The sequence below is a fragment of the Hordeum vulgare genome, chromosome 2H, assembly GCF_904849725.1.
Source record: "Hordeum vulgare subsp. vulgare chromosome 2H, MorexV3_pseudomolecules_assembly, whole genome shotgun sequence".
NCBI classification, from domain to species: Eukaryota; Viridiplantae; Streptophyta; class Magnoliopsida; order Poales; family Poaceae; genus Hordeum; species Hordeum vulgare.
The window spans coordinates 2535766-2561679 of NC_058519.1; the positions used below are offsets into that span (position 1 = coordinate 2535766).

General features: G+C 43.7%; 1 pseudogene; it reads right to left on the minus strand.

Annotated features, from left to right (window-relative positions):
• Nucleotides 1–7870: 7870 nt before the first annotated feature.
• LOC123431391 lies at nucleotides 7871–24618 on the minus strand (annotated as a pseudogene).
• Nucleotides 24619–25914: the final 1296 nt, after the last annotated feature.

Consider the following 25914-nt stretch of genomic DNA (forward strand, 5'->3'; position numbering starts at 1 on the left):
TAACTTCATGGTATCATGCATTTCGACCACATATATATACAAAAAGTCTTCAGTTCAAATAAGTTCAAAAAATGAAATCCCTTTTGTAACAGATCTGTTTTTGATTAAAACAGTCATTTAAAAATGAAAGACCATTAGTCCCATGTGGCGTGCAGCGGAACCACGTGGCGTGCAGCGGAACCACTTTTGTTGTGGGGGTCGCTTTTCCTTCTTCCCCTTGTGCTAGATATTTGTTATGCATTAGGGAAAGAAGGAATAGCGACCATCATCGACAGTCAAAAAATCAGGTGAGGGAGTGTCCACCATACATGAGAGAAGAAGAATGCCGACTGTTGTTGTGGGGGTTGCTTCTCCTTCTTCTCTTTGTGCTAGATATTTGTTATGCACTAGGGGAAGAAGGAGTAGCGACCATCATCGACGGTCGAAAAATCAGGTGAGGGAGTGTCCACCATACATGAGAGAAGAAGAATGTCGACTGTTGCTGTGGGGGGTCGTTTCTCCTTCTTCTCCTTGTGCTAGATATTGGTTATGCACTAGGGGAAGTAGGAGTAGCAACCATCATCGACGGTTGAAAAATCAGGTGAGCTAGTGTCCACCATATATGAGAGAAGAAGAATGTCCACCATATACCATAGGTGAGCTAGTGTCCACCATATATGAAATTGTTGAAATTTTGTGATGTGCCTTTGAATAGTGCATTTTGAACACACAAAAAGTATGGAGTTCAAATAAGTTCAAAAAAATGAAATCCCTTTGTAAGAGATGAGTTCTTGTTCGAAACGCTGATACTTCGAGAGAGATTGTCCGTTTTGTACACGAAGTGCATCCAGTTTTTGTCGTAGCCCTCTCAACTTTTTAACACATGCTATGTGGGTGAAATGATGATAGCATGCCAACTTTCAACATTTTCAGAGTTCATTAGTAGTGCTTTTCAATTTCAGGGTCAACTAGCTCAAAAAAAAGTAAATGCACGAAGAATACCAAATGAAGTGAGAAATTGTTGAAATTTTGTGATGTGCCTTTGAATGGTGCATTTTGAACACACAAAAAGTATGGAGTTCAAATAAGTTCAAAAAAGGAAATCCCTTTGTAAGAGATGAGTTCTCGTTCGAAACGCTCATACTTCGAGAGAGATTGTCCGTTTTGTACACGAAGTGCATCCAGTTTTTGTCGTAGCCCTCTCAACTTTTTAACACATGCTATGTGGGTGAAATGATGATAGCATGCCAACTTTCAACATTTTCAGAGTTCATTTGTAGTGCTTTTCAATTTCAGGGTCAACTAGCTGAAAAAAAGTAAATGCACGAAGAATACCAAATGAAGTCAGAAATTGTTGAAATTTTGTGATGTGCCTTTGAATGGTGCATTTTGAACACACAAAAAGTATGGAGTTCAAATAAGTTTAAAAAAATGAAATCCCTTTGGGAGAGATGAGTTCTCGTTCGAAATGAAGTCAACATTTGCAGAGTTCATTTGTAGTGCTTTTCAATTTCAGGGTCCACTAGCTCAAAAAAAATAAGTTAATAGTTTGGATAGTCAAAATAATTACTTTTGAAAATAGAAAGTAGTTTTGCATTATTTATTCAATTTCAAACACTTTTCATTATCATAGTTTTGTCAAATTCTCAAATATGCAAAAAGAATTTTAATAAACATAGTTTTTAATTGAAAATAACAAAATAATTAATAGTTTGGATAGTCAAAATAATTACTTTTGAAAATAGAAAATAGTTTTGCATTATTTATTCAATTTCAAACACTTTTCATTATGATAGTTTTGTCAAATTCTCAAATATGCAAAAAGAATTTTAATAAACATAGTTTTTAATTGACAATAACAAAATGGTTAATAGTTTGGATAGTCAAAATAATTACTTTTGTCAAATAGATAATAGTTTTGCATTATTTTATTCAATTTCAAACACTTTTCATTATCATAGTTTTGTCAAATTCTCAAATATGCAAAAAGAATTTTTAATAAACATAGTTTTTAATTGAAAATAACAAAATAGATAATAGTTTGGATAGTCAAAATTATTAATTATGAAAATAGAAAATAGTTTTGCATTATTTATTCAATTTCAAAGACTTTTCATTATCATAGTTTTGTCAAATTCTCAAATATGCAAAAAGAATTTTTAATAAACATAGTTTTTAATTGAAAATAACAAAATAGATAATAGTTTGGATAGTCAAAATTATTAATTATGAAAATAGAAAAAATTGAAACTATATGAGAATTTATAGAGAAAATTCAATCTAAATTCAAAGTGAACTCACTTTGAATTCAGGTTGAATTTTCTCCATAATTTCGAATATAGTTTTAATTTTCACTGAGTTTAGGCCCGTAAGCCTGCTTTAGAGAGGAGCTCGATGGAGAAGGTGCGACGGGGCTTATATCGTGCAGCCGAGGAGGGGTTGTAGTCCCGGGTGGAGCCACGCCCCGGGACTAAAGACCCTCTTTAGTCCCGGTGCGGAGCTCAGACCGGGACTAAAGGCCCCTGCTTCCCGCCTTCTGGTCTGCCGAAAAAGGGCCTTTAGTCCCGGGTCGTGGCTCCACCCGGGACTAAAGGGGGTCTTTAGTCCCGGATCGAGCCCCGAACCGGGACTAAAGATCCACCTATATAAGCGGGAGTTAGAAAATTTCCAACCCAAATCGCATTTCCTTCTCTCCTTCTTCCTCGTTCTCCTGCCCGGCGCGGCACAGCGACGAACTCGACGACGCCGTCAGGCTGCCCGCCGTCCTGCTCGCCGCCGCCGTCCTCCTCGCCGTGCGCCGCCGTCCTCCTCGCCGCGCGCCGTCGACACCTCTGGCCGGTAAGCCCCCCGCCCCCTCCTCCCCAACACTCCGGCCAGTAGAAGAAAAGAAGAAAAAGGAGAAGAAAGGAAGAAAAAGGAGAAGAAAGCAAGAAAAAGGAGAAGAAAGGAAGAAAAAGGAGAAGAAAAGAAGAAAAATATTTTTTTTGTCATTTAATTCCTATTGTTATTAGGTTTGTGCTAGATTATTAGGGTTAGTAATATTTAGAATTAGGAAAAAGGAAAATAAGAAGAGGAGGAGAAGAAAAGAAGAAAAAGGAGAATAAGAAGAGGAGGAGAGGAGAAGAAGAGGAAAAATAGAAGAAGAGGAGAAGTAGAAGAAGAGAAAACATTAGAAGAGGAGGAGAGGAGAAGTAGAAGAAGAGAAGAGGAGAAGTAGTAGAAGAAGAGGAGAAGTAGAAGTATAAGAAGAAGTACAAGAAGAGGAGAAATAGAAGAAGAGGAAAAATTAGTTTAGGGTTACAAGAAGAAGAAATATTGTATAGTGTATATGCTTAAGTGTTAATAGTGTTTCTTAGATTATTGCTTAATTTTGCTATTGTATATGCTTAAGTGTTAATAGTTTAATTTTGCTATTGTATATGCTTAAGTGTTAATAGTTTATTTTTAGCAAGAAAATTAATAAAACTAGTTTATTTTTTTAGTTCATTTTACGATGCCTATCCCGAATCCTCGTCGTCGACTCGGCGGAGGACACCTGCTTGATCAGAGGGGCCCTGTCCGGGACTGGGCTCCGCCCGGCTGGTATTGAGAGGTGCTACCTTCCGGGGGGCGTAGGTTGGTGAGGAGCCAGCCCGTCGTTGACCCGATCCTTGTTTGGTGGCGGTCGCGTGGGCCAGTGAGGGTGCCGAGGTTTCCGGACACCGCGAAGGTGGTACGTCACCGTGTCAGCGAGGAGGATGAGCACGTCCGTCGCTACATGGTTGCATTGGAGGGCAGGTTCGAGCATACCTGGCAGATTCTTCGGGGATCTCACTGGAGCTATGATCCTGTGATGGTTCCTTCTCTTTGGGTGTCCACCGCCCGCGCCGATACCCGTCGGGCGCTACGGTTCTAGATGTATCAGTGATGCTATATGTATGATAGTATTCGACGAGTATTAGTGATAATATTCGACGATGTATAGACAAAAGAGATGATGTATTTGCTTATAATTGAATGCATGCTAATTTGAATACTACTTTATTTTACGATTTGGTTTTGCGTATTGAATGCTCAAATTGGAAAAGTACTCCTACTTTGAATACTATGCAGAAATCTAGGAGTCCCGGGTGGAGCCACGACCCGGGACTAAAGTTGTTTTGGAACGGAGTTCCTGATAGAATAATTCTTTTTTGGTACAAAGGTTAAGAGAATCCGTTTTTTGCAGAATTATGGATCCACATATCAGGAACCTCGAAGAGGAAGAACTTCTCGAAGATATAATCAAAGACGGCCCCGATGTTGAACCAGCTGAATCTCCGTCGTCATATCTAAACCAGGACGTTGGAATGGAGGTCGAGCGACACGAAGATGAAGCCGATGGGGCAGGAGATAGGTCCAATGACGGAGAAGGTGATAGCTCCACTGATGGAGAAGCCGGTGAAGAGGAGAAGTCCGGCGAGGTATACATATGAAGTTCGACAATCACTTGTAATATGTGAAAAATATTGGAGATAGCTCTATATTGTATACATATACATTCATTTGACGAATGTTTCTCCCTCTTAGGCCTCCACATCGAGCAAAACTACGAAACGAGGCCCGACTAGAAAGTTGGATGCACGGACGCATTACACATTTGAGGTGATATTTCCTACGGGCGAACCCAAGCTTCCTAAGAATGCTGCTGACACATTCAAGAAGCAATGCGGAGTTCTCGTTAGGGATCACCTCCCGATCAGCGTTCGGGAGTGGAACAAGCGCAAAGGGGCAGCCGATAGTGACTATGTCGCCGAAAGGTACAAAGATAATCTTTGGAATGATCTCATGTCACATTTCAGCCTGCCAGAATGTGAGAATGAAGACGCCGCAGACAAACTGAGGGCCAAAGTCAAGCAGTGGACTCTAAAGAAGATGGCCGAACTGTTCCGTAGCTGGAAGAAGAAGCTATGGAAAAACTATCTGAAGACAAAGAAAGTGCCAGTATTCGAGGGGTATCTAGCCAAGGAGGCGAATCACTGCAAGGCATTTCAAGAGTACAAGGAGTCAGAAGATGCCGAGGCATTATCAGAAAAGAACAAGATAAATGCCGACAAGAAGAAATATCACCACAAGCTGGGGCCAGGGGGCTATGAGACTGCCATCCCAAAGTGGGATAAGAAAGAGCAAGATCTGCTAGATAAAGGCATCATACCTGAACCACTCCGTGATGAGTGGGAATTGAGAGCAAGAAATTGGTTCCTTGCGCATGGTGGGTCGTACGATGAAAAAACAGGGGACCTCATCTGCAGTGACGGTCTTAGGATACCCAGGGAGAATTGGAAAAGGATAGTGAAAGAAATTAAGGAGGGAAAAAGAAATTTCACTGCAGATAGAGAGAAAGATTTGCTCACACTGGTCCTCGGCAATGACGAACATGGAGGACGAACGCGAGGCTTCGGTCCTTCTTACCCGTGGTGGCTTGGGTTTGCCAGAGACCAAGACACTTACAGAAGCCGAGAGAGAGCAAAGAAGCGGCAGCAGGATAAGGAGAATGACAAGTTCAACCAGTTGCTTGCCAGGATTAACGAGCAACATAAGCAGATTGATGAGCTTAGAGGAGTAGCGCGCCAGGAAGATCCTGCACTTGATATTACCGGCGCCCCATCTAAGCGGAAAAGCAGCGTGGCTGAATCTGAGGCCCCGCCCGACGATGCACGAAGAATGATAGAGGGCGGTCCCGGCTACCCCGTGGATGGAATCAAGGAGTCAACATCATGTGAACTCCATCAGAAATTCAAGAACATATCCATGAAGGTGGCTGTCGGACAAGCTTTACCTTCTAGCCCTGATGCACGCTGGCATGGCCGTGAGATTCCAGCTGGCTTTGCTAAAGTCGGGGTGGATGAAATCATGGCGGGGTTTCATGATATGGAGCTCGACATAGCTGGACCTGAAGATGAGAGGACACCCGGAAAAGTACTGGGTGGAGTCATCCTATGGGACAAGAACTACATCAAGCTTCCAGGCTCGGCCCCAAGGACAACACCGCATCCGAGTCGTCCCAGGTCACCTACACCTCCATTACCTCCAAGCCCTCCACATGACGTCGGCCAGCACAACACGAGTCCATCTCGATCACCGCCGCCGGACTTGGGTCGTCCGTCTCCGTCGCCGCCCGCACAGGATACTAAGCGGAAGCGTGCCACCAAGAATAGCTAGGGGCCATTAGTGATGTTCGTCCATGTAATCGAATAGACGGGCTCTAGTCCCGATAATTCAGATCTCCATATAATTGTATATATATGCTCGCTTGTAAGATAAGTTAATCTTATATATATGTATAATTATTTCTATTTAAATTATATGAAATTAATTCCCGAACACCAAACGAGGCATCACGTTAATCTCCCGAACACCTAAACCCTAAAACCCTAAAACCCAAAAATAATTTCATTCAAAAAAAACCAAAAAATAAGCAAAATCTGAAACTCTTTAGTCCCGGTCCGTGTAACGAACCGGGACTAAAGGGCCTGCCCCTGGGGCGCTACGAGGCGCCCACGTGGAGCACCTGTAGTCCCGGCTTGTAACAGGGCCGGGACTAAAGGTTAGGCCTTTAGTCCCGGTTGGTGAACCGGGACTAAAGCCCCTTACGGGCCGGGGCTAAAGGCCCTGTCCCCACTAGTGCTACTCACGTGCTATGGAGCCTACGAGAAGACAAAATGAAGGTTGAGAGGGGACAACCCACAAGCAAAAACTTTTAATTTCAATAGAATATATTCGTGTTTGAAGGGAAAAAAAATCATATTCTATGTATTTATACTCCAAGTACTCCAATCTTATGAATCGCCACCAGAAAATAAATTTGGCATGACCCTAATGTGGCCACCATTCTAGTTGTCTCAGTTTTCAAAGAACAGGGATGGAGGTAGATGAATGAAAGGAGAGAGAAGGTATTTAACCAATGGGTTTATACGGCCACACATCCCAAGCAATGAAGAGATGGATGATAGATTCAATTCCAGTACAAAGCATCTCCCTAGGAAAATCACATTTAATTCCCAATAAAACTTGAACAAAACATGGACCATGTTACTAATTTCACCGTCTTTGAACCGAGCGCAACACATGTATTGTAGCGAGCACATGTTGATGCATGTGGGAACTTTTGCTTGTCATTCATGGAAAAAGATTTTATAAAAGCATGCATTAAGTAAAGAGAGTTCCAGTTTATAATGTATGGTAGTCATAGTACAACTCCCCAACAGAACAAAAAATGTAACAACAATAGTATAATTGCCCCATCCTATATATATACACCACACCAAGTATGCACTCCTTTCAAGTAATGAAGTTATACTTTATATGTAAAAGTATTTTTTTCCACCTCAAGTTTACAAGAAGTCAACATCAGATCCCTCATAATCTTTTTGCTCCACATTTTTTCCTCATGCTTATAAACCAGGGGCATTTGGTCCCAAACTAGAAATGTGGAAGAAAATGCTTATGTGTCACTTGTTTAAATGAGGGAGAGAGACATGAAAAAGAGGTTGGTCCTAAGGGCTTAGCCAAAGTACATATATTGACAAGATACCAAAGAAGCACCTTCTATAACATATATTAGAAGAGAAACAAGAGTTGCAAAATCTTCATACAATATTCTTAATAGGCGGTTTTCGAATGTTTATACATACAATAGAAAAATACACTTCTTTTCACATTGACATGGGAATGCATGTTTGAGAGTTAGAAATGAATCAAAATCAGAAGCAAAATCTTTCTTCGTAAATGCCTACAATATTACTACATCACATATACTTATACTGGTAGGTACAACAAACGATAATTTCCATCTTGAGCTCCTCCTAAGGTCATCTCAAATAGTAAATGTGCGATATAAATTGGAACTGGTCGCAAGGATCCTAGGTTATTATTATGACGCCGAGTGGAGTTCAACCAGTGAGGCATACACACCATATTTGATGTTCATCAAGGAATCGTGACTTCCTTTCTCTACTATCACATCATCCTGGAGAACTGCAATGGTGTTAGCGCCTTTGATCGTTGATAGGCGGTGCGCCACAACAATTGTTGTTCTGCCAACCATAACATGATTTAAGGCAATATGCACAATCCGTTCAGATTCAACATCCAAGGCGCTAGTCGCCTCATCGAGTAGTAGTATCTTAGGGTCTTTTAGTATGGCCCTTGCAATAGCTACCCGCTGCTTTTGGCCACCAGATAGTCGTATCCCTCTTTCTCCAACGGAGGTGTCATATCCATGAGGAAGGCTTGATATGAACTTATGCGCATTGGATGCCTTCGCTGCTGAAATGAGTTCCTCCTCTGTGACTTCCCCATTCTTACCATAGGCTATGTTGGCATGGATTGTGTTGTTGAAGAGCACAGGCTCTTGGCTCAGCAGTCCAATTTGGTCCCTCAACCACTTGATGTTTAAGTTGTTGATTCCCACTCCATCCAATAAAATGGTACCTGAATTAGGATCATAGAATCTCTCCAATAGTGCAATTACCGTCGACTTGCTACTACCACTCTCTCCAACAAGTGCAACAGTCTATACAAGACCATAAAGGAAGTAAGCGGCTAATTTCATGCATGAATGAATGTGACACGAATATGTGAAGTGGGTAAACTAACCTTGCCATTCGGAATGTGGAGGGTAAAGTCATTGAAGATGAAAATATATGGCGAGTTGGGTACTTGAAGCAGACATGTCGAAAATCAATGTCGCCATTGACCTCATCTAATGTAAAACCATCATTGTTACTTGAGTTAATTTCTGACTTTCGGTCCAGCAAAGCAAATATGGAGATAGTTGAATCCTTTGCTCTATTGGAATCGGAGACCATAGCACTTGTTTGAGATACTCCCATAGTTGCTAAAACTAGCGCAAAGAAAACCTACAAAGTATGACTTAGTATGTGAATTGACCTTGTGGAAGTTATGAATGTGGTTAAATATATATATGGAGCGATTACGAAAATAAAATAATGTGAGGAGAATCCTCAGCAAGAAAATATATTACTAAAATGCATTTACATACCTCAAAAATGTCACCAAAATTTGATTTTCCATGGCGCACGAATTGCCCTCCGACGTAGAAACAAAGACCATAAGTAAGGCACATCATCAAGTACGAGAAACCAAATCCAATACCGTCCACTAGTCCAGTTTTGAATCCTTGTTTCATTGAATCTCCGCACTTATGATCATATATTCTTGTAATTCTTTTTTGTGAACAAAAAGAAGCTACAATCCTTATACTAGCAATTGCATCTGCGGCCACTTGACTCGCATCTTCATGCATCGTCTGGAGAATGAGAAATCTTTTGAGAATGTGAAATAATAACTTTCTAGAGTAAGTGTTGATTCTTAATACGCACGACAGAATAAAAAGAAAGACTAAAACTTTTCAACTCCACCAAATAAATTTTTAGTTATTTGTATTTTATCTTTCATCTTATAGTTGTATAAATGGAATTTTTTTGGTCGACTCTTCCACTTTGCTTTATCGCCTTGCTAAAAATATTGAACAGAACATTTAAAGGCTAACTAATTGAACAACAAAGTTCCACACATAACAAACTAAGTTCACCACCCCCATAAAACTTCGAGTGAATATGGATCATGGAATGGGTTAGAATATGACAGGGCGTGGCTATGGAGCCAAGGGCGCGTTGTAATGTTGTATGTCAAGTTGAACACCATCGTGACACAAACCAAGATGAAAATTAGATATGCACAACAACATATGAGCTATATAAAGCAGGCCGAGCTAACGTCCCCGACTTACAATAATTCACAGAAAAGAAATGGTAACGAGATAGTTGTTTTATCTTGATGATAGAAAGCTGGCATAATCTACTATATTTATCTGGAAAGTTGCGTCTTATAAATAGCAAGACCCCACATTTTTTGTAACTGATTACCTTAGCATCTTGACTAAATCCACTTAAGAACTTCACATGGGCATAACTTTGTAGACCCACAAGTGGAATCACACATATGAGGATCAAAGTGAGCTTCCAATCAGCTATCATAGCAATGAAAACTCTTGTGACAAGTGTTGAGAAAATCTGCACTATTAAGGACAAATTATCTCCCACTAAACGCCGGACATTCAGAGCATCAATTGATAGTCGTGCACCAAGTGCTCCGCTGTAAGATACAGTTTTGGCAATTATATTACATGAAAGTAAACTTCACAAAATCTAGAGGAAGACGCAATTAACCAAGAGAAAAGCTGCAACACACTTGGAATTTCTTGGATCATCAAACCAAGCAATTTCTTGGTGCACAATGTTTTGAAATGATAAAGCCCGGATGCACTCTATAAGCTTTCCTCCGGCTGTTCCAAACAAGAAGAACTCTGCCGGTATTGAGATTATTGATATGCTACCTATGACAACACATATATATCAGACCCCAAAAACTAGTATCCTTTTTTAATTTATCCGGTGGCTCATAGAAAGCTTTAATGGCACTTGAGAGCATTAGACCAAACATTGGGAAAAGAACTCCATGAACTGCTGCCGCTAAGGATCCTAGCAGAAGAATAGGTACCTCCGGCTTGTTAAGAAGTGCTAGTCGTACCATGGGAGATTTATTTGTGACCACACCATAACAATTGTACTCCTTATGATTCTCCTTGTGTGTACCATTGCCTCCAAACGATTCAACTACGCCAGGCAGTCCGAAGGGGAGTGTCAAAGAGTGCCCGCTACGGCCTCCTAGAGAACCACTAATCGCCTGCCTCAGTGACATGCTTGCACTTTTAGACCTTTGAGTAGACAATCGACGATCCATTCTTTCCTCTTCATGGCTTTCTTGTATTAGAATAAGTTGAGAGTATGCACCATCTAAGTTTAGTACTAATTCATCGTGGGTACCTAAATAGAAGTGCATTTATATATGTAGGAAATTAATCAAGTTGGTTGGAATATTCCAAGCATATTATTGATAAAAATTGAGTGATGTGAATGTAATGCTGACCTTGCTCAACTATCTTTCCTGCTTGAATGACTGATATGCAATGAGCATTCCTAATGGTACTTAAACGATGTGCAACCACAAGCGTACTTCTATCAACCATGATCCTATCGAGTACCACATGAACTATTCTCTCTGCTTCCACATCTAATGCACTAGTAGCCTCATCTAACAAGAGTATTTTGGGGTTTTTAATTATTGCTCTAGCAATCGCGATCCTTTGCTTTTGCCCCCCTGAAAGTTGATCACCATGTTGGACAACCATTGTGTCATACCCCTAGCACGAGATGAAAATAAATATTAGCACTCAACTCAAATAGAAGAACTTAGAATTAAACAATCATTTTCACGCACATTGGGCAACTTTTCAACAAAATTTGCCGCATTAGCAAGCTGAGCAGCTCTCTTAATCTCATCCATTGTTGCATCTTCTTTGCCATATGTTATGTTATCTTTAATTGAGGTCATAAAGAGCAAGGGCTCTTGGCTAACAAGGCCAATTTTCCCTCTTATTGAATCAAGGTGTAAACTCTTGATATTGATCCCGTCAATCAAAACCTCACCAGCATGCGGATCATAGAATCTCTCTACAAGACTAACCATTGTTGACTTGCCACTCCCACTCTCCCCAACTATTGCCATTGAAGTGCCACTAGGCACATGTAGTGAGAATCCATCTAATATTAGTTTCCCGGGACTTGATGGGTAGCTAAAGTACACATCCTTGAACTCAACATCACCCCTCATTTCTTCTAGTTGTTTACCAGTATTGTCATCAGGATCAATATCTGGTTTCCTCTTGATTATTCTGAACATTCTATGTGCTGCTGATTGTCCTTCTGCAAAGGTAGTCATACACGGGGCTGCATTACCTAATGATCTGCATCAAACAGTCAGTATCGCTTCCACTAATGTGTTATAGGACATATGAATTCTACAAGGTAAGAAAAAGAACTCACGATGCCCCAGTCATGATAGCTAATAGGATAGTGAGGACTTGTCCTCCTGTGTATCTTTTTGTAAGTACCAACTTCCCACCATACCATATGGCTAGGCCATAGCTAGAGAAGAATGCAAAGAAAACAGAACCCATGCCAAAACCATTGGTAAGTCCTTCCTCAACAACGTTCTGATATGATCTGTGTATTAGTTTATTGTACGCTTCTATGGCCCGCTTCTCCCCATTGAAAGAAACAACCTATTTTGCAGATGATCTTGCTGAAATTCTGGTTATGAGTTAGACATAGTTGCAACAACAAGATCAAACAGAGTTTGTCAAAGTTTTTTCTTTCTCTCTCAGTTTGTCAACCGAGTTGCTTGAGGACAAGCAAGGTTTTAAGCTTGGGGAGTTGATACGTCTCCATCGTATCTACTTTTCCAAACTCTTTTGCCCTTGTTTGGACTCTAATTTGCATGATTTGAATGGAACTAACCTGGACTGACGCTGTTTTCAGCAGAATTGCCTTGGTGTTGTGTTTGTGCAGAAATCAAAGTTCTCCAAACGTCCTGAAATTTACGGAGACTAATTTTGGAAAATATAAAAAATACCTGCGCAAAGATCCACCTGAGGGGGTGGGCCAGTGGGCCACAAGCCCTGTAGCCGCCACCCCCTGGTGGTGGATGGCAAGCTTGTGGGGCCCACGTGGCTCTGTCGCCCACAATCTCAGCTCTATAAGTTCACTTTCGTCCCAAAAAAAATAAAAAGAGAAGATTTCGTCGCGTTAGCGATACGGAGGCGCCGCCACAACCTGTTCTTCATCTGGAGGGCAGATCTGGATTTTGTTTTGGGCTCTAGAGAGGGGAAATCGCCACCATCGTCATCATCAACCTTCTTCCCTCTCCAATTCCATGAAGCTGTTCGTCGTTCGTGAGTAATCTATTCGTAGGCTTGCTGGGCGGTGATGAGTAGGATGAGATCTATCATGTAATCGAGTTAGTTTTGACGGGGATTGATCCCTAGTATCCACTATGTTCTGAGATTGATGTTGCAACTACTTTGCCATGCTTAATGATTGTCACTAGAGCCCGAGTGCCATGATTTCAGATCTGAAATTATTATGTTGTCACCAATATATGTGTGTTTTAGATCCGATCTTGCAAGTTGTAGTTACCTACTATGTGTTATGATCCGGCAACCCCGGAGTGACAATAACTGGAACCACTCCCGGTGATGACCATAGTTTGAGGAGTTCATGTGTTCACCAAGTGCTAATGCGTTGGTTCGGTTCTTTATTAAAAGGAGAACCTTAATATCCCGTAGTTTCCTTTTGGACCCCGCTGCCACGGGAGGGACGGACAATAGATGTCATGCAAGTTCTTTTCCCTAAGCACGTATGATAACACACGGAATGCATGCCTACATCACATTGACGAATGGGAGCTAGCCACATATCTCTGCGTGTTATAACTGTTGCATGATGTATATCATCCAAAAAAATCACAGACCCATTGCCTACGAGTTTGTCCTACTACTGCTGCTAGTTGTCTTGCTCTGCGGCTACTGCTGTTACTTGTCATGCTCTGCTGCTACTGTCGCTTGCTATTGTTGCTACTTGCTACTGCTGTCACTACTGCTACTCTTTGCCACTGCTATTACTCGTTACACTGCTGCTACCTGCTACAATACTTTTTCTCGCGCCGTTGACGGGAAAGAATATTTTTCGTCCACGGGCATCTTCTAGCGCCATTGATACGACAGTTAGGAATAGTCTGCCATCAACAAATCGTTTCTGACACCGTTGTTATCATACTACTTTGCTGCTGATACTTTGCTTGCAGGTATTAATCTTTCAGGTGTGGTTGAATCTGACACATTCAGCTGCTAATACTTGAGGGTATCCTCTCACTTCCTATAGGCGTATCAACACATTTGGGTCGAATACTTTACCCTCGAAAACTGCTACGATCCCGCGCGCTGGTGGGCCGTCAACAACATTCTTCTAGTTTCGATTGCCGGAGAGTGCTAGCAGCATTCTTCTGGTGCCGTTGCAGGGGAAGGTCTGCTGTCACGGAGTCAGCGCCCCCTGGACGCGCCCTGATGGCTTGTGGGGGCCGAGCTAATCGTCTGGCGACCATCTTCTCCTATATATATGGTGTGTTTTACCCTAGAAAAAATCATAAGTTATCTTCTGAAACGAAGCGTCGCTGTCCCAAGGCAGAAATCTGGGAAGAGGCCCTTTTGTTCTCCGACAGAGAGAAATTGCCGAGAGAATTCCCCTTCGGGAGGGAAGAATAGAAGCCATCGTCATCACCAACGCCTCGTCCTTCGTGGGAGAACCAATCCTCATCAACATCTTCACAAGCACCATCTCATGTCCAACCCTAGTTCATCACATGTATTCACTCTTTGTCTACAAACCTCAGATTGATACATGTGGGTTACTAGTTGTGTTGATTACATCTTGTAGTTGATGCTTGTTGGACTACTTGTTGGAAGATATGTTCAGATCCTTTATTATTATTACACCTCTGATCTTGAACATGTTGATGATGTGTGAGTAGTAATTATTGTTCCTGAGGACATGGGAGAAGTCTTGTTATAAGTAATCATGTAAAGTTGGTATTCATTTGATATTTTAATGATATGGACGTTGTTACTTCTCTTAGTGGTGTCATGTGAATGTTGACTACATGACACTTCACCATGTTATGGGCCTAAGGAAAGTCATTGTGGAGTAACAAATAGATGATGGGTTGCGAGAGTCACAGAAGCTTAATTAAACCCCAGTTTATACGTTGTTTCATGAGGGGCTGACTTGGATCTACATGTTTCATGCTATGGTTAGATTATTCTTAATTATTCTTTCGTAGTTGTGGATGCTTGCGAGAGGGGGTAATCATAAGTAGGTTGTTAGTTCAAGTAAGAACAGCACCTTAGCACTGGTCCACCAACATATCAAATCATCAAAGTAGCGAACGCGAATTAACTTAACATGATGAACATAACTAGACAAAAATTCACATGTGTCCTCGGGAGCGCTTGCTTTATATAAGAGAACTTTTAGGCCTGTCCTTTGTTATAAAAAGGATTAGGCCACCTTGCTGCACCTTTTCTACTGTTGTTGCTTGTCACTTGTTACGAATTATCTTGCTACAAAACTATATATCACGGTTACTCACGGTGCTTGCAAAGAATTCCTTGCTAATACTACTTATCATTTCCTTCTGCTCCTCATTGGGTTCGACACTCTTACTTATTGAAAGGACCACGATTGACCCCCTATACTTGTGGGTCATCAGAAATAATGACAACTATTTTTCCGTAGTTAATAATGACTTTGTGTTTCTTTGCTTCAACGTGTAATTTCCATTTTTTACAATTCGACTAGTGCATCCCCTGCCATGCAAGATGGTATGTCTTAGAGAAGCTCGGTTTTCAAGAAATAGAGAATATGGAGACGAGGAGAGCTCACGTGAGGAATAAACATGGTTTTGTTGGAATTATGCCCAAGAGGCAATGATAAATAAAGTTATTATTATAATTCCCGTTTCAAGATAATCGTTTATTGTCCATGCTATAAGTGTATTGAACGAAGACATAGATACATGTGTGGATACATCGACAAAACACTGTCCCTAGCAAGCCTCTAGTTGGCTAGCTAGTTGATCAAGGATAGTCAAGGTCTTCTGACTATATGCAAGTGTTGTTGCTTGATAACTGGATCACATCATTAGGTGAATCATGTGATGGACCAGACCGAAACTAATGAACATAGCATGTTGATCGTGTCATTTTGTTACTACTGTTTTCTGCGTGTCAATTATTTATTCCTATGACCATGAGATCATATAACTCACTGGCACCGGAGGAATACCTTGTGTGTGTCAAACATCACAACGTAACTGGGTGACTATAAAGATGCTCTACAGGTATCTCCGAAGATGTCCGTTGAGTTAGTATGGATCAAGACTGGGATTTGTCACTCCGTGTGACGGAAAGGTATCTCGGGGCCCACTCGATAATACAACATCACACACAAGCCTTGCAAGCAATGTGACTTAGTGTAAGTCACGGTATCTTGTATTACGGAACGGGTAAAGAGACTTGCTGGTAAACGAGATTGAAATAGGTATGCGGATGCCGATGATCGAATCTCGGGCAAGTAACATACCGAATGACAAAGGAAATGACATACGGGATTATATGAATCCTTGGCACTGAGGTTCAACCGATAAGATCTTTGGAGAATATGTAGGATCCAATATGGGCATCCAGGTCCCGCTATTGGATATTGACTGAGGAGTCCCTCGGGTCATGTCTACATAGTTCTCGAACCCGCAGGGCCTGCACACTTAAGGTTCGGCGATGTTTTATGCGTATTTGAGTTGTATGGTTGGTTATCGAATGTCGTTCAGAGTCCCGAATGGGATCACGGACGTCACGAGGGTTTCCGGAATGGTCCGGAAAAGAATATTGATTTATAGGCTTGTCTCATTTGGTTACCGGAAGGTTTTCGCGCATTACCGGCATCGTACCGGGAGTGACGAATGGGTTCTGGGTATTTACCGGGAGGGGGGCAACCCACCCGGGAGTGGCCCAAGGCCTTAGGGGTGGCGCACCAGCCCTTACTGGGCTGGTGGGATAGCCCAAGAGGGCTTATCGCGCCACAAGTGGAAAACCAAAGAGAAAAGAAAAAAAAGGTGGGAAGGTGGAGAAGGACTCCACTTTCTAATCCTAGTTGGACTAGGATTGGAGGTGGACTCCTCCACCTCCTTGGCCGGCGCACCCTTGGGGGCTTGGCCCTCAAGGCAAGCATCCTCACCTCTCCCCCTATATATAGTGGAGTTTTAGGGCTGATTTGAGACAACTTTTGCCACGGCAGCCCGACCACAAACTACACCGTTTTTCCTCTAGATCGTATTTCTGCGGAGCTCGGGCGGAGCCCTGGTGGAATAGATCATCACCAACCTACGGAGCGCCGTCACGCTGCCAGAGAACTCACCTACCTCTCTGTCTCTCTTGCTAGATCAAGAAGGCCGAGATCATCGTCGCGATGCATGTGTGCTGAACGCGGAGGTGCCGTCCGTTTGGCGCTAGATTGGATCATGGGACGAAGAGTATGACTACGGTGATTTGAATCACGCAAGCTGTTCCACTACATCGTTCGTGTTTCTTAACGCTTACCGTTGTGCGATCTACAAGGGTACGTAGATAGGAAATCTCCTCTCGTAGATGAACATCACCATGATAGGTATTGCATGTGCTTAGGAAATTTTTTGTTTCCCATCCAACGTTCCCCAACAGTTCCCCATGCGTAGATGTTATCTTGAGTAGAACACAAAAGTTTTTGTGGGCGGTGATGTGCGATTTGCTGCCCTCCTTAGTCTTTTCTTCATTCGGCGGTATTGTTGGATGGAAGCGGCTCGGACCGACATTACTCGTACGCTTACGAGAGACTGGTTTCATCGCTACGAGCAACCCCGTTGCTTAAAGATGACTGGCGAGTGTCGGTTTCTCCAACTTTAGTTGAATTAGATTTGACCGAGGAGGTCCTTGGAGAGAGTTTAAATAGCAATTCATACATCTCCGTTGTGGTGTTTGCGTAAGTAAGATGCGATCCTACTAGATACCCATGGAAACCACGTAAAACATGCAACAACAATTAGAGGACGTCTAACTTGTTTTTGGAGGGTATGCTTGTGATGTGATATGGCCAACGACGTGATGTGATATATTGGATGTATGAGATGATCATGTTGTAATAGTTAATATCGACTTGCACGTCGACGCTACGGCAACCGACAGGAGCCATAGGGTTGTCTTTAAACTAACGTGTGTGTTTGGAGATGTGTTTACTATATTGCTAGGACGTAGCTTTAGTAGTAATAGCATAGCATACACGACAACCTCGATGGCGGCATGATGGTGGAGATCATGATGATGGGGATCATGGTGTGGCACCGGTGACAAGAAGATCATGTCGGTGCTTTCGTGATGGAGATCGAGGAGCACTTGATGATGGCCATATCATGTCACTTATGAATTGCATGTGATGTTAATCCTTTATGCACCTTATCTTGCTTAGAAGGACGGTAGCATTATGAGGTGATCTCTCACTAAAATTTCAAGCTTAAATTGTGTTCTTCCCGACTGTGCACCGTTGCGACAGTTCGTCGTTTCGAGACACCACGTGATGATCGGGTGTGATAGAGTCAACGTTCACATACAATGGGTGCAAAATAGTTGCACGCGTGGAACACTCGGGTTAAACTTGATGAGCCTAGCATGTACAGACATGGCCTCGGAACACATGAGACCGAAAGATCGAGCATGAACCGTATAGTTGATATGATTATCATAGAGATCACTGAAACTACTCTCAACTCACATGATGATCGGACTTGAGATAGTGGATTTGGATCATGTACCACTCAAATGACTAGAGAGATGTACTTTTTGAGTGGGAGTTTAAAGTTAATTTGATTAGTTAATCTCTAATTATCTTGAACACAGTCTAAGTCCACTTTGCTATATTTGTGTTGTAGATCAATGGCTTACGCAGTAGCAACCCTGAATTTTAATACGTTCCTAGAGAAAGCTAAGCTGAAAGATGATGGATGCAACTTTGTAGACTGGGCTCGTAATCTTAAGTTGCTCCTGCAAGCTGGGAAGAAGGATTATGTCCTTAATGTTGCGCTAGGAGATGAACCACCCGCTACGGCTGACCAGGATGTTAAGAACGCCTGGTTATCGCGTACGGAGGACTACTAAGAAGTTCAATGTGCAGTCTTGTATGGCTTAGAGTCGGGACTTCAACGTCGCTTTGAACGGCACGGAGCATACGAGGTGTTCGAGGAGTTGAAGTTTATCTTTATGAAGAACGCCCGGATCGAGAGGTATGAGACCTCCGATAAATTCTATGCTTGCAAGATGGAGGAGAATTCGTCTGTCAGTGAACATGTGCTCAAAATGTGTGGGTACTCAAACCGTCTAGCTGAGCTGGGGATTGAACTCCCGCAAGAGGCTATCACTGACAGAATTCTTCAATCACTGCCACCTAGCTATAAAGGCTTTGTGTTGAACTATAACATGCAAGGGATGAACAAGTCACCCGGCGAGTTATTCGCGATGCTGAAAGTCGCAGAGTCAGAACTTTGGAAAGAGCATCAAGTGTCGATGGTCAATAAGACCACTGGTTTCAAGAGAAACGGCAAAGGCAAAAAGGGTAACTCCAAAAAGAGCGGCAAAACTATTGCCAATCCGATGAAGAAACTGAAGGCTGGACCTAAGCCTGAAACAGAGTGCTATTATTGCAAGGGTATGGGTCACTGAAAGCGCAACTGCCCCAAGTATTTGGCTGATAAGAAGGCGGCCAAGGAAAAAATCAGGTATATTCGATATACATGTTATTGATATGTACTTAACCAACTCTCGTAGTAGTGCTTGGATATTTGATACCGGTTATGTTGCTCACATTTGCAACTCGAAGTAGAACTACGGAATAAGCGAAGGCTCGCGAAGGATGAAGTGACGATGCACGTAGGAAACAGTTCCAAGGTTATTGCGATCGCCGTTGGTACGGTCTCACTTCAGTTACCATCAGGATTAGTTATAAACTTAAATAATTGTTATTTAGTGCATGTGTTAAGCATGAACATTATATCTGGATCTTGTTTATTGCGAGATGGTTACTCGTTTAAGTCAGAGAATGATGGTTGTTCTATTTCTATGAGTAATATCTTTTATGGTCATGCACCCAATATGAGAGGATTGTTCATACTGAATCTTGATAGCAATGATACACACGTACATAACATTGAGACCAAAAGATGTAGGGTTAATAATGATAGCGCCATGTTTTTATGGCACTGCCGCTTAGGTCATATTGGTGTAAAGTGCATGAAGAAACTCCATTCTGATGGGCTTTCGGAGTCACTTGATTTTTAATCACTTGACACTTGCGAACCATGCCTCATGGGCAAGATGACTAAGACTCCGTTCTCTGGAACAATGGAGCGTGCAAGTGACTTGTTGGAGATTGTACATACCGATGTATGTGGTCCGATGAGTGTGGAGGCGCACGGCGGATATCGTTATTTTCTCACATTCACTAACGATTTGAGTAGATATGGTTATGTCTACTTGATGAAGCACAAGTCTGAAACGTTTGAAAAGTTCAAGCAATTTCAGAGTGAAGTAGAAAATCATCGTATTAAAAAGATCAAGTTCCTACGTTTCGATCGTGGGCGTGAGTATCTGAGTTTCGAGTTTGGTACTCACTTGAGAAAATGTGGAATTGTTTCACAGTTGACACCGCCTGGAACACCACAACGTAATGGTGTGTCCGAATGTCGTAATCGTACTTTACTAGAGATGGTGCGTTCTATGATGTCTCTTACCGATTTTCCATTATCGTTTTGGGGCTATGCATTGGAGATAGCTGCATTCACTTTAAATAGGGCACCATCAAAATCCGCTGAGACAACACTGATAACCCACAAGTATAGGGGATCGCAACAGTTTTCGAGGATAGAGTATTCAACCCAAATTTATTGATTCAACACAAGGGGAAGCCAAAGAATATTCTCAAGTATTAGCAGTTGAGTTGTCAATTCAACCACAACTGAAAGACTTAGTATCTGCAGCAGAGTATCAGTAGCAAAATAGTATGGTAGCAATGGTAGCAGTGGGAACAGTAGCAGTGGTAACAGTAGCAGTGGTAACAGTAGCAATAGCAAGTGTGACAGCAGTAGCGGCAAAGTAACTTAGCAAGGACCAGTATAGGAAAAGCTCGTAGGCATTGGATCGGTGATGGATAATTATGTCGGATAGCATTCATCATGCAACAGTTATAATGGAGGGTGATATGCAACTAGCTCCAGTTCGTCAATGTAATGTAGGCATGTATTCAGTATATAGTCATACGTGCTTATGGAAAAGAACTTGCATGCCATCTATTGTCCATCCCTCCCGTGGCAGCGGGGTCCTAATAGAAACTAAGGGATATTAAAGGTCTCCTTTTAATAGAGAACCGGAACAAAGCATTAGCACATAGTGAATACATGAACTCCTCATACAATGGTCATCTCCGGGAGTGGTTCCGGCTATTGTCACTACGGGGTTGCCAGGTCATAACACATAGTAGGTGACTACAACTTGCAAGATATGATCTAGAACACACATATATTCATGAAAACATAATAGGTTCAGATCTGAAATCATGGCACTCGGGCCCTAGTGACAAGCATTAAGCATAGCAAAGTGGTAGCAACATCAATCTCAGAACACAGTGGATACTAGGGATCAAACCCCATCAAAACTAACTCGATTACATGATAAATCTCATCCAACCCATCACTATCCAGCAAGCCTACGATGAGGTTACTCACGAACGGTGAAGAGCGTCATGGAATTGGCGATGGAGGATGGTTGATGATGACGAAGGCGTCGATTTCCCCTTTCCGAAGCCCAGAACGGACTCCAGATCTGCCCTCCCGAGGAAGAACAGGCGGTGGCGGCGGCTCCGTATCGTGAAACGCGATGAACTCTTCTCTCTGATTTTTTTCCCGGGCGAGAGGGACTAAATAGAGTCGGACTTGGAGGCTACGGAGCCCCGAGGAGCTCACAAGCCTCCCACGCGCCCTAGGGGGGGCGTCTCCTGGGCTTGTGGGCTCCTGGCTCCGTGGCTTCGGGTGATTATTGCGCCAGTATTTCTCAAATATTCCACAAAAAATCCTCATAAGTTTCTAGGTCATTCCGAGAACTTTTATTTCTTCACAAAAACAACACCATGGCAATTTTGTTGAAAACAGCGTTAGTCTGGGTTAGTTCCAATCAAATCATGCAAATTAGAGTCCAAAACAAGGGCAAAAGAGTTTGGAAAAGTAGATACGATGGAGACGTATCAGACACCATATCAGTTGTGGTATGGCAAAAGACCAAAATTGTCGTTTCTTAAAGTTTGGGGATGTGATGCTTATGTCAAAAAGGTTCAGCCTGAAAAGCTGGAACCCAAAGCGGAAAGTGCGTCTGCATAGGTTACCCAAAGGAGACAGTTCGGTATACCTTCTATCTCAAATCCGAAGGCAAAGTGTTTGTTGCTAAGAACGGAGCTTTTCTCGAGAAGGCGTTTCTCTCGAGAGAATTGAGTGGGAGGAAGATAGAACTTGATGAGGTTGTCGAACCTCTCATACCTCTGAATGGTGGCGCAGGGCAAGGGGAGACCCCTGTCGTTGCGACTCCGGTTGAGGAGGAAGTTAATGATAATGATCATGAAACTCCAGATCAAGTTCCAATCGGACCTCGCAGGTCGACGAGACCATGTACTGCTCCAGAGTGGTACGGTAATCTTGTCTTATCAATTATGTTGTTAGACAACAATGAGCCTGCGAATTATGAAGAAGCAATGGTGGGCCCGGATTCCAACAAATGGCTGGAGGCCATGAAGTCCGAGATAAGATCTATGTATAAAAACAAAGTATGAACTTTGGAAGTACTACCTGAAGGCCGCAAAGGCTATTCAGAACAAATGGATCTTTAAGAAGAAGACGGACGCTGACGGTAATGTGACCGTTTATAAAGCTCAACTTGTGGCAAAAGGGTTTTTCACAAGTTCAAGGAGTTGACTACGATGAGACGTTCTCACCCGTAGCGATGCTTAAGTCCGTCCGAATCATGTTAGCAATAGCTGCATTTTTTAATTATGAAATCTGGCAGATGGATGCCAAAACGGCGTTCCTTAAAGAAGAATTGTATATGATGCAACCCGAATGTTTTGTCGATCCTAAGAATGCTAACAAAGTATGCAAGCTCCAGCGATCCATTTATGTACTGGTGCAAGCATCTCGGAGTTGGAATAAGCGCTTTGATGAGGTAATCAAAGCATTTGGGTTTATATAAATAATTTCGAACAGAGGGATTATATTTCACATGCTGGCAATAAAAAAAAGCGACTGCCTTTCCAATCCTCACTGAGAATTGGTTACGAGGAAGCCTGGCCAGACAAGAGATTAACTGGTATTTAAATGCAACTTGAGAGTGCAAAACAATACTGATATGCGCATGCAAGATGCAACTTGACAGCGGTTGCTAGACAACATGCATAATTGCGTAAACCGGGACACATATAGGCAACAGCTTGCATGTATGATTACACAAGATTGCTATACTAGGCACTGATAATGGGGAGAAAGTAAGAGGAGGATGAGGTAGACAGACAAAGATTGGATAAGTGCTTAGCCGCCGGCCGGACAACGGATTATATATAAGAACTTTGTTGCCATGTCAATTATGACATGTGTTTTTTGGCCCTGTTTGGATACTCTAACTTAGGTAGAGGTTAGAGTTAGTTTCTAGCTCATGACTAACCTTAAACTAACTCTAGCCAAAGAGGTGCTTGGATGATAGGGTTAGATTGACAATAGTTGTACTTGATGGAGAGAGGAAAATGATTTTTAATGAGTCATTACCTGGTGGATAGAGAGAGAAAAGTGACTTTTTAGTGAGCCCCATGAAAACTAGCTCCAATTAGCACCTCTTGGGTGGGCTAGTTTTTTTGGATGGGTTAGATGCAACTAGCTCCAATCTAACCCTCATGTTTGGATACTTCAGTGCTATTTGAGCCATAACTAGCTCAAACTAACTCTAGCATATGGATCCAAACAGGGCCTTTGTTCGTACTACACTATGCGCTAGTTCCATAGAATGTCCATTTTTTAAACACGAGATTAATTAATTAATTAAAAAAAATTATTACAATCATTCGTTACATCATACAACACCCAGGGCGAAAAGCTGTTAAGAAGTATACCATCAGACCTACTATCAAAACTATACTTCTCGATCTCGTGTGCCACTCCATTGACAAGCCGATTAATTTTTGGAAAATTTAAAATTCTGAAGCAGCCTAGAGATACTCAATGCCGAGGAGACTTGTGAAGATTTTCATTTGTAAGGAAGGAAACCATAAAAGCACAATCAGTTCCCGAGATACCAACGGACTTGTAAAGTGTGATATATAAAGCCCGTCGAGACAAACCCGAAATTCAGCTTCATGAACACCGGTACATATTCCAATAAAATCCCGTGAAGAGATGATGACCTCGCTGGAAGATTTTCGAGGAACAACACCCGCGCTATTTATTTATTTTTTTGGAAAAGGAGGTTAAACCTCCGGCCTCGATGCATGCAGCCATCTTTATTAATTATTCCACAAAAGTCTAACAAGACTATACATCAATCCACTCAAAGCCACCACTCACACCTACAAACTCGATAATGTGGAGTGCTCTCACTCCACATATCTAAGACCGGTGTTGTCGTCAATCCATCCACATAACGTATCGGGAGCAACAGTCGGTGCAACACACCTAAAACGCACACCTCACGCACACGTTTTACAAGCCGCCATCATCATCGAACCACTGACCCATCTTCAGGAAAGAGATCCGCATCATCCATGCCAGTCCAAACATCCGTCGACGCCACCACGGCGCCCAAAGGCGCCACCGCCCTGCGCTCATCCGTCCAGATGCGAAGACTCCGGGAGATCTGTCGTGCGTAGCACCTGCCAACCAGGCATGACTCAGCGTAGCACCTATCGGCCATGCATGACTTGACAGCTCCACCCAAATTCCGTGCAAGACGAAGCCGCTCCACCTCCTGCCTCAGTCTGCCAGCGCTGCTCCACAGACGATGCTCCCAAGAGAGAACCGGCAGCGCAGTACCGCCATCGTCCGATCTGGAAGACCAGATCCTAGGGTTTCCCCCGAAGCAGTGCCCACCACCAGCAACCGTCCAGGACCCACACAGTGCCCACCACCACTCAGCCCTCTAGGCGACGCCTTCAGGAAGGTCACGACGTCAAGGACGCCGCCGCCGCCCATCGGAGTTAGGGTTTTCACCCGAGAGGCAAGGAAAGGGAGCAGAGGAGCAGATGTATACCGACGTCTCCAAAAAGAATAACGGCGCCCTTGAGCGTCGTCGTTGGCGCGGCCGTCCTGGGCCAGCCAAGGGGTTTCCCCCAATCCGAATCTCCTCCACCGGCTTCACCCGCAGGTAGGGCCCCGGCAACCACGCCGGCAACGCCAAGAATCCGCAGGAGAGAGGCCCACATCAGGGCCGGAGGACAGCGGCCAGATCTGGCGCCGCCGGCCGCCATGGCAGCCACGTGACGGCTGACCAGGCAGCGGCCGATGAAGGGGAGCAGCACACCTCCACAACGACGCTTTCAAGAAAGATAGCGGCACCCGCGGGCGTCGCCGTCGCGGCTCCGATGAGGACCAGAGCAAGGATTTCTCCCGGAGCTGCGCTGAACATCCACCGCCACCGGCCACTGAGCATGGCCGCCACGCACCACCACGACCCCCAAGCAGGGTCACGGGTCACCACACTGCATGCCCTGGCCACCGCAGTCGCGCCTAGCCGACGCTCCCTGCCACCGCAGCCGCGCCCGGCCGGCCGCCGCTCCCTACCACCATGGTCGCGCGCCCGCACAGATCCGGCCATGGCAGCCCCGGATCCGCCCTCAGGCGCCGCCGGTGGGCGAGATATCGCCGGATCCCGCAGCCGCCGACGCGGCGCGCCGCCGCCAGAGCCCGAGGGCCGACGCGAGGGGCCCCGCTGCCGCCATCCCCGGGGCGCGCGCGGCTTCGCAGGCGTCCCCTCCGGCAGCGGCGCGGGGAGGGGGCGGAGAGGGGGCCGGTGGCGGCGCGGTAGGGTTGGCCGGTGACGACGCGGGGAGGGGGCGGAGATGGGGTTCGGTGGCGGCGTGAGACGACGCCCCCGAGTTAGATCGTCGGCTTCTTTGGACGCGCTGGTCTCCCCCCGTTCAAGCTGATCCGATTTTCCCCGTCTCTTGGTCAACACCCGCGCTAATGGCGCTCATGTTCTCCACAAAACTATAACATCAACATTGATCTTGATATATCCATTCTAGGATGATAACCAAGGGTAGGCTCACAACAAGGGGTCACCATGCTAAATTGACTTCAACCTAGTAGATATTATTTGGTGCTAACCAGATTCAT